Source organism: Euprymna scolopes, chromosome 16 (genome assembly GCF_053919585.1).
Source record: "Euprymna scolopes isolate OS-2025 chromosome 16, ASM5391958v1, whole genome shotgun sequence".
Taxonomy (NCBI): Eukaryota; Metazoa; Mollusca; class Cephalopoda; order Sepiida; family Sepiolidae; genus Euprymna; species Euprymna scolopes.
Window position 1 is genome coordinate 143,830,478 of NC_136497.1, and position 14,076 is coordinate 143,844,553.

The window sequence follows — 14,076 nt, forward strand, 5'->3', positions numbered from 1 at the left end:
TATACCTTTTATTAGGTTTCTGCTATATAATTTAGTTTCCAGGAGTCTTCTTGTTCTCCTGTGGTCTTCCTTTCCAATTCTCTCTGCAAAACTGTAGCATTCAAAGCTGGTGACGTTACCACTGTAACAACATGACACGTAAATAGAACAGATTAAAAATTAAAAATTACAAATAAACTAAGATGAACGTACAAAATGTACAACGATCTTTTCAATTTTGATCCCCTTTTGACCCCATAAAAACTATTTTAATCGAAGACCCATAAAAGAACGGTTCAAGAAAAAAAAAACAGAAAATCATTTGAGGCCTAGTGACGCTCTGCAACTTTTAGTTTCAGAGGAGATAGAGTTTGAAAATATGGAGACAGACAGACAGACATATAGCCTTTTATATATTAGATATGCACACACACACACACACACACACACACACACACACACACACACACACACACACATATATATATATAACTATTTTTTTTTTACACAGTGATCACCACTTATCAAGGCCCGGAAGCCACTCAGGGATAAGGGTTATTGCAAGTGCATTACGTTAGTGTGGAGATTTGATGAAGTGTTTACTTAAGGGGGCGGTTTATTAGGAATTTGTTAACATTGGACTTGAAGACATCCAAGTTGTAATCCGGTGAGAAGCAGGCAGACGGAACAGAGTTCCACAGGCGTGCAGTTCTAAGAAAGAAGCTTTGTTCATGGAATCCGTGTTTTGATTTAGGCAGAGATATAGAGTGGGGGAATTTTTTCACAGTGGATTCAGCTAGATGGGTGTTTTTCGTGAAAGATTGGCGAGGGGGGACCAGAGATTGGAGTTCATATATATATATATATATATATACGTAAATCCCCAAAACAGTGTTTCATGGTAAACAACTGATGATCCCTTAAAAAATAAATTATTAATAGTACTATAGTAAATTCGAGAGCAAGTTGATGCAGTGATTGCAGGTGATTAAATGATTTACTGACTAGATGGTTTTCTAACGAATGATAAAAAATATTTTTTTTTATTTTTTATTTTTTTGTATAGTTTTAAAGGTTAAAAACTTCCAAGACTATATATATATATATATATATATATATATATATATATATATATATATATATATATATATATATATAACTACTTCATTTACTCACATAAAATTAATATACGAAAGTATATATTCATGCGTAAACTTTAAGTATTTACTTCAAAAGTGCTCAATGCGTAGGTAGAGCTAGTTAGTAATTTATAAAATATATATGGCGATTAAGCTACGCTGAATATTCGGCGTTTCATCCACTCTGGGATTCCTCCTAGAGTGGATGAAACGCCGAATATTCAGTGTAGCTTAATCGCCATATATATATATATATATATATATATATATATATATATATATATATATATATATATATATATATATATATATATATATATATATATATATAGAGAGAGAGAGAGAGAGAGAGAGTGGTATAGGGATCGGAAGGACGTGTGTGTTTATTGTCTATCTTTCATGTGAAACCGAAAGGTAAATTGTTGACACAAGTCTGAAAACAATTCCCCATGAAGATATTTGGTTTGTTCCCGCATTGACTATTCATACGGCAACAATGGCAAATGTATTATCAAAGGTTCTCCATTATAAACAAAAGGTCAATGTGCAGAAATTGCAACAAAAAAGGCACATCTGAAAATGCCAACCCATTGTGATAATGGATCGCCACCGTTACCACCACCACCACGACTGCAACTACGGTTATATGATGTCGTTGTTCTTTTGGGTTCCGTATTATCAATACTGTTTGGAGGGATTTTCTGCGTCAACAGATATTTAGTCATCTATTTTATAAAGGGCAGTTGTATGCTTGTGTCCAACTGAAACTTAAAAATACACGACGAACCTCTACAAAGTTGGCACTTTCAGAACGGTTAAAAAAAATCATTTGAGACCTAGTGCCGCTTTACGACTTTTAGTTTCAGAGGAGATAGAGTTTGAAAATATGGAGATAGACAGACAGACAGAAATATAGGCTTTTATATATTAGATGTGCATATATATATATATATATATATATATATATATATATATATATATATATATGCACGCACATACATGCACACACATACACACACATACATATATATATATATATATATATATATATATATATATATATATATATATATATATATATATACATATATATATATATGTGCGTAACCCCAGCACATCTCTACTATTATATAAAAGGAACTGTGTGTGTGTGTGTGTGTGTGTGTGTGTGTGTGTGTGTGTGTGAAAGAGAGAGAGAGAGAGAGAGAGAGAGATCCTTTCCTATGGACTCGAGAACGACTGGATCGATTTCTATGAAATTTCACACAAAGCTACTTTATGTGCCTGGCAGTGTTCTTAGATAAGATTTGTATCGGAATGCATTTGATAAGTATTGATAATCGTTAATCGAAATAATCCATTATTAAAGTTAGGCTAGACTATCAATATTATTAAATTCAGAATCTCGAGCAATATTTACTTGGAAAAGTGAAGAAAGACAAAAAGAAAACGTAGGAACCTCTAACCTTTTCTATCAAAACTGTACTAAGATTAGTAGTTCGTTATCAAACGGTCATTATGTGCTTATGTTGATGGCACTGGCATATTTGTCGAACTGTTCAGAGTATAAATATATGCTGTCCTGAATTATTTACTATAACTAGGCCACTCTTTGTTTATGTAAATTATTATTGTTTATGAAAACTAAAATTCCAAACTTATTATAAAAGTATAACTCTTAATTTGTTTTTGTTTTGCTAAGTTATTTTTCAATCTGAGGGTCTTCTCAAGAAAATCAGATCATACGGCATCACTGGAAGAATACATAACATAATTAGATCCTTCTTAGATAAGAGAAAAATCCAGGTTGTCCTTGACGGTCGTACATCTAAACAACATGATATAAATGTGGTGGTGCCTCAGGGGTCTATCCTTGGACCTCTATTATTCCTAATATTCATAAATGACCTCTCTGACAAAACTGCCTCTGAGATGGGTATATATGCTGACGACACCACGCTCTATAACAGACATGACAAGAAAATAAATGAACACATATCTAAAGAAATGGCAGAAACACTAGAGGAAGACCTCCGATCCATAGTGGAATGGGGACAAAAATGGATGGTCACCTTCAATGCTGCCAAGACTAAACTTGTTTCCTTCAATAATCACAAAAAAACTTCCCTACCGCCAATAGCAATGGCCAATGACTCTTTATCTGAAAGTACATCTTTTAAACTCCTCGGCCTAACGTTCACAGGAAACATAAGTTGGAACAATTACATTGAGAACATTGCCAGGGCCGCTGCAAAAAAGGTGAGTTCTCTCTACCGTGCTAAAAAGCTATTAACGCCTGAAAGTATCCTATACCTCTATAAGGCCACCATTCGCCCATGTGTGGAGTATTGTTGTCATATTTGGGCTGGTGCATCTGCCACTGGTCTCTCGCTCCTGGACAAGGTTCAAAAGAGAGTCACCAATCTGATAGGTCCTGAACTGTCATCTAAACTTCAACCTCTGTCCCATTGACGAAATGTTGCATCCCTCTGCCTGTTCTACAAGTACTTTAATGGTGAATGCTCTGATGAACTGCGCGCACTTGTGCCCCCTCGACGTAAATACCCCCGACAAACCCGACAAGCAGCTAAACCCCACCCCTTCACAGTAGAGATCCCTATATGCAAGAGAGCCTTCTACTCCAGAACCGCTAGACTTTGGAATTCCCTTCCAGGTCCCTGCTTCCCCGACTGCACTGACATGCAGAAGTTCAAGTGCAACGTGAACCAACATCTTGCTGCCCAACTTCCTACATAGTACCCCTGATGCTTATGTCCCTGATAGTAGCCCCCTACGACAAAGTGGCAATGTGCCTTGTTTGGGGTGAAAACGTAAAAAAAAAAGAAAAAAAAATGTGCTTAAATTTTTGATCCGTAAATATTCTTCTGCGATTTTTAAAACATGCTTATTGAATATTTCATTTCGATAACAATTAAACAATAGCAGTGTCACGACTGACACCCTGTTGCTGCCCAGGTGACCCATCATTTAATATTTGCGTTTATATGTATTCTAAACACCTACTCGCCCACAGACTCTTTTTTGTTGCGTTAAAACATTTAGAAACAATGTTCTGAATCGTTTTTGGTTGACTATGAGCAAATGCGGCACCCATGTTCAACACAGCTTTCTCATTTACAAATGATAATTCAAAATAGTTCATTCACTTGCTTCTGAGATCTTCAATTCTGAATAATGATTGGCATGTTTATCCTTCTTATATTGATATAGTGGGTCGGAAGCACTCAGGAATGGTCTGTCAATGTCTTAAGCAGGTCTACCGACGGGGGAAAATTACTTTGTCTAAAAGCTAAAAAAAAAAAAAAAAACCCGACGCCAGAGTCGTTCAACAAATACCTGCCAAGATTGCTCTGGGAATGTGTCGTTTCGACGGAGTTGTTTGGAATTTTATCAGGTTGTTTCAACGGAGATGTTTGGGATCATGTCAGGTCGTTTCAACGCAGGTGTTTGGGATCGTGTCAAGTCGTTTCACCAGAGGTGTTTGGGATCATGTCAGGTCGTTTCAACGGAGGTGTTTGGGATCATGTCAGGTCGTTTAATGGAGATGTTTGGGATCGTGTCAAGTTGTTTCAACGGAGGTGTTTGGGATCATGTCAGCTCGTTTAATGGAGATGTTTGTGATTATGCCAGACTGTTTCAACGGAGGTGTTTGGGATCATGTCAGGTTGTTTCAATGGAGATGTTTGGGATCATGTCAGCTTGTTTTAACGGAGATGTTTGGGACCATATCAACGGAGGTGTTCACGATCGTGTCTTTCTATCTTACCCTCCACCATCCCCGCCTTTATTAATACTTAAGCAAACGCTCAGAATATAATATATGATATTTAATTTTTTCGATTCAGTAGGGACCATTATTTGCATAAGGGTTTTTTTTTTAAATACCAACCGCTTGGCTTCTAAGTTTTCAAAATTTCCTGGGTATTAATGTAAATCAAATCTAAATTATAAAAATATAACAATCTTTTTTTTTATTATGGCCGTTTACAAAATTGAACTTCAGCCTTGACCATTTCGATTTAAATTTATACAAAAAAACATATTACTGCTGTCTTATATTACCAAAAATGAAACGGATTAATTATATTTGCAAAGGATTGCTTTGAATCACTTATCAGAGACATTTGTTTTTTACCTACATTTTTTACCTACATTTTTTACCTACATTTTTTACCTACATTTTTTGCATATATTCTATCAATCTTCAAACAATGTGGAACTTAATAATACCATCCTATTTTTTTTCAAGGACTAATACTGCATTTGGATACCAATTATCATATCTTTTTTTTGTGTTCAATACTCATTCCCTCTCTCTATGTCCCTTAAAAGTATTCAATCTTTAATATTTTCTCTGTATGTACTATTTAGCAAAATAATTTCGAACCAATATTAATATTTTGCTAGTGTTTTTCATCTGAGGAGATGTACTTACGTTGAAAATCCATGGATTAAGGAAATTATTTTAAACATTGTATTCTTTGGTTCAAACAATAAATTTTTATCTGAAAAGTGATTCTTTTTAAATGAAATTTGAATATATAAACTCTAATTTTCTTTGCTCTATCTAGTGTATTGAGCAATTTTATTTGGCTGGGATTGTCCTATATAAATATTTCCTTCCAATAATATTTTGTAAGACTTCAAAACACAAGATTCACTAACCTGTAATCTAATTCATTTCAATATCTTGAAGTACATATATATATATATATATATATATATATATATATATATATATATATATATATATATATATATATCGATCCTGGCTTGAGGTAGTTGCTTTTTTAGCCGCACTGGTGAGCTGTGAAACAGTGAAACAGAACTGTATGTGGATGACTATAATGCTCCGGAGTTGAGGATATTGGGAAGTAATATACAAATTACGATTAGCATATGAAGTGATGCTCTTTGTGTAAAAAAATTGAGCTTAGGTATTTGGACAATGTCAAAAACATTGTTAATTCACTGCCCACATAGCAGTAGCCGAATAGCGCAATGGTTAGAAGCTCCGATTGTCATATGAGCGGCCGGGTTTCGATCCTGACTTGAGGTAGTTGCTTATCTAGCCGCACTAATGAACTGTATGTGTATGACTATATATATATATATATATATATATATATATATATATATATATGTGTGTGTGTGTGTGTGTGTGTGTGGCTTTATCCCTTATAAAAATCAATATGGTAATAATTAGATCCCATGAGTACCAATAGCGCTAACATTTCACGCAAAACATAATTCCGTCATTAAAAGAATTCCTCAAAGGGATTTAGAGACACGCGGGACCACTTACCGGTTGTCGTCTTAATAGCAAGCACATTAATGGAATCCGGAGAAATCTGTGACAAAATAACAGGATGTTAATTTTGTCATGAATACAACGTAATTTTCTGCTAGTTATACTTACCCGGTGTTGCCTGGGAGGTGTGTGTGTGTGTGTACAGATGTAGATCTATTTTTATTTAAAAAAAAAAGAAGAAATTACTATACAGACCAAGCTTAGATATTAGCAACATATGGTGACCTCTAATTGTTAGACAAACAAAAATTTGTACAACCTCTCCTTAAAAATTTCAACACTGAAAGGTAGATAATCCTCTGTCGAACTTTATTAGAGTTGCCTCCCCTTTGTCAACAAAATTTTTTCACACATACGAAACCACGGCGAAAAACCAAAATACAACTCCAAGAATAAAAAACCATCTACAGAGCCAGTAAGTAATAATAGACTGATCAAAACAAATAATATTTTTATCAAGTTTAGTATATCTATATCATATTACTCTTTGTTTCTCAGTTCCACTTTTTCTCAGAAACTACTTCACCGATCTAACATTAATTTTGTATGGCCATCTGTTATGAAAAGGTGCAGCGAACTAAGTATTATGATATCTGTCGGACGCACAATCAGAGATTAATAGGGATCAACGGCAGAGAACAGGCTCCCCTTGTTAGTCAGTGTTGTGACAGAGAGTGACAGCTGCTTGGAAGGGGAAGCTGTGCATGTAATTATGAAGCAAGGGTTGCATAATCTCCAACCACACCTCTCCTGAATCGACACTGTTTGAGTCCAGTGGCAAGAAAAAGTCCAGAACGACTGGAAACAATGCCAAGAAAAGCAGAGAGCATATACAGCACCTGGAAGTCCCGAATGGTCACCCATTAAGTACTGACCAGGTTCAGCATTGCTTAACTTCGGTAGTCCAGCAGGAACCGGTATGTTAACGGGATTATGTCGGTGATCTAGTGGGAACCAGTGTGTTAATGTGATTATGCTGTATATATATATATATATATATATATATATATATATATATATATATATATATATATATATATATATATATGTATATATGTATATATATATGTATATGTATATATGTATATATATGTATATATATATATGTATATATATATGTATATATATATGTATATATGTGTATATATATATGTATATATATATTTATATATATATATGTATATATATATACATTTATATATATATATATATATGTGTGTGTATATATATATATATATATATATATATATATATATATATATATATATATACATTTTATTTTTATTACCGTATATTTCTGTTAAGTTACATTATTGTTTCAGCTACTCGGTCGTTTTTTGGGCCGTCTGTAGCTTCCTCAGACTTTTACAGAAATGTCCTCTGTAAAAGTTTGAGGAAGCTACAGACGGCTAAAAAAAAGTAGCTGAAACAATAATGTAACTTAACAGAAAGATACGGTAATAAAAAATAAAACGCATATTTGAGCACTTTCTTCAGTTTTTATTAATTACCATTTCCACTATATATATATATATATATATATATATATATATATATATATATATATATATATATATATATAGCAGTAGGTTCTCTATAGTGCAATGTTAAAATACATGCAACTACAGGGGGGAACAATAAATTTGTCGCCCTAAAGAAAACAACACTCCAGCTTTATTTTAAAACTTTTATTGAAAAAATCAATTCAAGTATTTGGTTATGTACTAGAGCTGACATCTATTCAATGTAGCCACCTTCAGCCTCAATCACCGCCTTGATACAGGTCCGGAACTGGGAGCATGCCTTTTCCACAAATGCTAGAGCAGCTCAGTAAATACTTGGTGGACGGCGGCCATCAAGCTGGCTTTGGTGTTGTGGGAGGTCATGTTGGTGATGTTCTCGACGTATGGCTAAATTGAGTAATTCAGCAGGTTCTGGTTGGGGAAAGAGGGGGAGCCAGTGAGAGTCAGTAACACTCCTTCTGAAGCCAAGCTTGGGTCTCTTTGGACTTGTAGGCTGGCGCTGAGTCTTGCTGCCACACCCAGGGTCTACCAATGGCCACCTGATTTCACCAGAGGATCACCACACTCTTCAGCACATCCAGGTACACTTTGATGTTGACTTTCAAGTGATTTCGAAGATGTGAGGTGGTATAATGAGGCCCTCACTTAAAACCACACTAAAGACGATAACCGTTGTTGAGTTGTGTCCTCGATAGTTGTTGTTGAGTTGTGTCCTCAAGTGTTGAACCGTCCAGATTTGCATGTTGATGGTGCTGGTAATGGTCTTGTTGTCATAACTTGAATTGATAGAGAGCATGAGTTTTACAGCGGCGCATCTCCGATCTCACTCATTGAACATTATATTACTTTCACACATGATAGAAGCTCGTACCGCTCTTGGAATTTGTACACTAGTAGATGGTCTGCAATAAAAAAAGAAAACTGGTTTTCATCAAACGGGAATGGAATCATGTCGTCTCTTCTTGGGTGACAATTATATAATTCCACCCTGGAGACGATATTGTATTGTGGACTAAGTCACTGTAGGGAGACATACGAAACATCCTCCCAATGCATCGTGGTCGGTCCCTGACTAGAGCAGGCAATCAACCGATTTGATTGAAAAATAGGCGATTTCACCGATATTGATGACCTTAAAAGTTTTAGAAGTGTAGAGCATTCGTTCATCTCATTCAATTCTGGGCAACATTCATTTAATCTCGGGTAACATCGGGTCTCCTTGCTAGTATACATACACACACAGATATATAGATATATTGATTTTGTAGTGGGAGTAAAGTTCTGTGCAGTTCTGGGAGGTCCACCCTCCCAGGCTTTACTTTCTCTATTTGTGAAGGGGTTAATCTATTGCTAATCTATTGCTAATCTATTGCTAATCGTCTGAGGGGGCTGCTCAGGCACTTTTTGCAGGTCAAAATGCCTCTCCTCTTGCAGTGGGGAGAGAACTAAGTGCCGTTAGGAGACGTGCAAAGAATTAGCTAGGATAAAAGAAATCATTTGTAATCTAAACCTTTTGTTTTATTAATATTTAATTAATTGCAAAATAAATTAGTTGAGTTTTTTTTTCTACAAATCTATGTTGCGAGTCACTTGTTATCACCAAAGCAGACATTTAAAAAAATCGTCACCAAGAAGCGATGAACTGAACTGGACATCAACCAAGCAGAAGAAATCCACACCATTGAAGTATGTCCTATCGTTTTCGAATACCGTTTGTTCACACCGGTGGGGCTAATTCACATGATGAATCAAGTAACACCTCACCGGCAAACGATTGTGTCATAATTGATGCTTAACGCTTGAATATCGTTTGTTCATACTGGTAGAGCTAGAAACGTCGCCACGACAATCAAGTAACACCCCACCATTAAATAGGTTATAATGTATTTAATTCGTTGTTAAGTCATTGTTTTAATCTTCGGTGTTCTTTTCTTCTATAATTTCTGTTCTACAAGGACATGTTTTCCTTTTTCCTCCATATCTGATCAGCCATGTTTGACCTTTCAATATCTACATGCTTAACGGCTTTACTCTATTTCTCTCTAAAACAAGGCCGATAGCCATTAGTTGCGTGCTCTCGTGTAATGAATGAATACGTGAATGTAGGATTGACATGAAATTCTTAAAGATAAACTAAAATGACCGAAAAATGGGCTGAAATGACTTAAATAAATAAAAAGTAAATGACTTAGAATGACTTTAATGAACTTAAAGGTGAATTGAATGACCTTAAGAATGACTTGAATGCTTAAAAAATAACTGGAATTCTTCAAAAACAACTTGAATGATCTGGAGAATGACTTGAATGGCTTTGAGACTGACTAGTTGTAAAATGGGTGATCATTTTACATTAAATTATTACAGAAAAGTGATCCCCCACTTTATATCACAAAAATTATTTGATTTAGGGAATTTGGAACGTTATATTAGCTATGTGGCCAAGGAAAAGCTACAAACATAAGTAGAGCATGTAGTAAGAACAGATACTACACTTTGATCTTGGCCAAAAGGCCAAGAAAAGGGTATTTATTTGCTCCCCCACCAAGCAAATTAGGCACAAGGCTGATTTTTAATGTGAGGTGAAGGGAAAATGGGGACCAACTCCCTGGGGAGTAGGGGAGCTAGATAGTGACAATTGGTATGAAGGTTTGCCCCTACATTGACCAAGGTCTTATATGTGGAGTTGCCCCCACATATGATCTTTGCTTGCAATATCTACCGGAACAGATACTACACTTTGATCTTGGCCAAAAGGCTAAGAAAAGGGCATTTATTTGCTCCCCCACCGAGCACATTAGGCACAAGGCCGATTTTTAATGTGAGGAGTGAAGGGGAAATGGGGACCAACTGCCCGGGGAGTAGCGGAGCTGGATAGTGACAATTGGTATGAAGGGTTGCCCATACATTGACCAAGGTCTCATATGTGGTGTTGCATCCACATATCATCTTTGCTTGTAGTATCTGCCGGAACAGATGGTATTTATTTGCTCCCCCACCGAGCAAATTAGGCACAAGGCCGATTTTTAATGTGAGGAGTGAAGGGAGGGGGAAGGGAAAAAGGGGACCAGCTCCCGAGAGGTGGGAAATGGGAGCTGGTTAATGGTCAGGCATGTGGGGTTGCCCCCACATCTGGTCTTTGCTAGTCATAGCTAGTAATAGCTTGCATCATCTGCCGGAACAGATACTACACTTTGATCTTGGACAAAAGGCCAAGAAAAAACAAAAGGCCAAGAAAAGCTTAAAAAGCTACGAACAGCATCTGTTAAACAGGCCTTTGATCTTAACCAAAAAGGCCAAGCACAAAAGTGTTATGGACAGACCGGTGGACCAACCGACATACCGACCGACCGATGGAGTGACTTATAGCGTCGCTTGCACGCGACTAAAAATTTATCAGTAAAAAAAAAAAATGATCCAGTTTTAAAAAAAGGATGTCTATCATTTCTTTTCAATGCAGAAAAAAAGCAACATATTTATTTCCGTTTTTTAGTTCATTGTGCAAAACTTTGCTTTTTAACTCTAACTCTTAATCTTTAAAATGAATATTAAACTGCTGCTGCTGCTGCTGCTGCTGCTGATGATGATGATGATGTGACCTTTAGAGGAATTTGCTATGTATTGTATTCATTTACCATAACAACATACGTAGCTATTATTGGTGGGACGATTCCAATATTTTTCCCGATTCCAATACAATTACCGATTTCGGTTTAAAAATTTTTAAATATAAAGTTGCTTACTTGGAGGTAGGTGTCGGAACTACCTCCCCCTAAAAAAAAAAAAACATATAATATTTGCATATATTTTTGCAAACATGGAAATACACGAGTGGGTATAATCTATAGATTTTAGTTTCACCAATAGTTTAAAATCAATGAATATTATTTTTATTTCATCATTATTACGAGCCATGGAAATTTAATTTCTAAACAAAAACAAACAAACAAAAAATAAATAATGAAAAGAATCGTTTTTGGCATTGGAGAATAGGCGCAAATTTTTCCGATTCTGATGCTGATTCTGATAAAATAAAAAGTTCCGATTTTTTTTCGATTTCCGATTCGGATTAATCGTCCCAACACTAGTAGATATATTTGGATAATATAAAAAATCATCATTTTCTATTTTTCTCCGTTTACCTTTAGTAAAAGTTGTATCCATGAAAAAAAAAAAAAAATGACCCCGCTTCAAAAATGGATGTTCTGTATCTTTTCATCGCAGAAAAAGAAAACGCGTTTTTATTTCCTTTTTTTTTGTTTTTTTTTATTATTTTATCTTTTTTTTTTGCTGATTCGGATTAATCGTCCCAACACTAGTAGATATATTTGGATAATATAAAAAAATCATCATTTTCTGTTTTTCTCCCTTTACCTTTAGTAAAAGCGGTATCAGTCAAAAAAAAAAAAAATTGACCCGGCTTCAAAAAAGGATGCATCTTTTCATTGCAGAAAAAGAAAACGCATTTTTATTTTATTTTTTATTATTTTTTTTATTTTTCTGATTTTGCAAAAACTTTCCCTTCTTTGCCCAATCATTAATCGTTGTTTCAAATGTGTGAAAGAGCAATATTTCAGGTGAATATCCGTGATAGCACGCTATCTTTTCGGGCACGACTGGTTACGGCTTTCCGTATCGATTCTTTCTGAAAAGTGTTAACGGTCAATATTGGTTTTCTCTGGATATTTCTACAGTCAATAACTTTGCCTCTCCCAGAGATAACCCTATAACTTCTTTTAGTTCATATCTGATTTTGCCAAGAATCGGGGACGGGAGAGGGGCAGGAGTAAGGGAGCATTATGTAAAAAGAGCAAAGATCTTCACATGCAATTTCACAGGCCTGCAGTCTGCAGAAGTCACTTAATAAGTATCAGCGAATGACCTGGTTGCTAGCATTATCTTCCAAGAAAGATGGACGCTAAATACGAACATCGTCATTCCTTTCCGATGTTGGACTTAACGCTTCTCTGTGTGAATCGAATTTGTTAAATGATTGATGCCAACCGCATTCTTTGATTTTCTTAAGTGTCTGTAAAGATAGTTGTTGTTGAACGGTCAGTGGAAGAAAAGCTGCAACTGGGTTTTAATACATGCTTAAAAATTTATCTATTTTGATTTGTGATTCTCAAACTGGTCTATTTTACTTCAATTGTGGTTCTGGGTTTTTCAATTTTCCCAGGTAGTGCTGGAACACAGATCCTGCTAGTTTCTTATGAAACAACGATTCTTTGAAATAGTTGATTACATCTGTATTTTATAGTCAGTCAAATTTTTCCATCTTTAATTTTAATCTTAATTTTAATCTTAATGTTTATCGTCTGTTTCGTTGTCTGGAAATTGGAGAATTTTCTTTTCTTCGTTTTTTTCTTCAATCTATCATTAATGTTCTGATTATAATTTATAATGTTTTAATTCTAATTTTTAATGCAAATTTATCAGACCTAAGTTAGCTATCAATAATTAACTGTATATTTAAGATTACAAATTATGTAAACTTTATTATACTAAATATGTAGTAATTCATATGTGGTATGTTCATTTTACAAGCTATAATTTTAATAATTTTAATATTTGGTATGTTCAGCTTACAAGCAATAATTTTAAAAAAGAATTTTTTTAAATTATTGCTATTATTATTATTATTATTATTATTATTATTATTATTGTTGTTGTTGTTGTTATTATCATTATTATTATTATTATCGTTATTGTTATTATTATTATTATTATCGTTATTGTCATTATTATTATTATTATCGTTATTGTTATTATTATTGTTGGCTCACAAGGAGCTTTCACACAGGTTATCAAAGATCTCTCCTTGAAAACAGCCTGTGGTGTTCTCGGAAGCTGAGTGACAACAAGTCTCTCCAGGTTTCTAGTACTCTCTACCTCTTTCGATAACATCTGCAAATAAATTTGCATTATCGCAACAGCTGCTTGCCATTTTTTTCTCGTTGGCAACGGCTATTGGTCTTCACTGGAATTTGAGTGGTAATAAGCCTCCCCAAGGTCCCAGTTCTCTTCGCACTTATCCAGCGGAGATCTGGTCAGTACTCTCTCCACAGTCTTTCCTTCCTCCTTGACTCCTCTCAGCTATTTGGTC

At 35.0% G+C, this 14,076-nt stretch overlaps 1 pseudogene; it reads right to left on the reverse strand.

The window, feature by feature from the left end:
• Nucleotides 1-10,339: 10,339 nt before the first annotated feature.
• On the reverse strand, nt 10,340-10,497 carry LOC145296413 (U2 spliceosomal RNA; annotated as a pseudogene).
• Between the last annotated feature and the right edge of the window lie 3,579 nt (nt 10,498-14,076).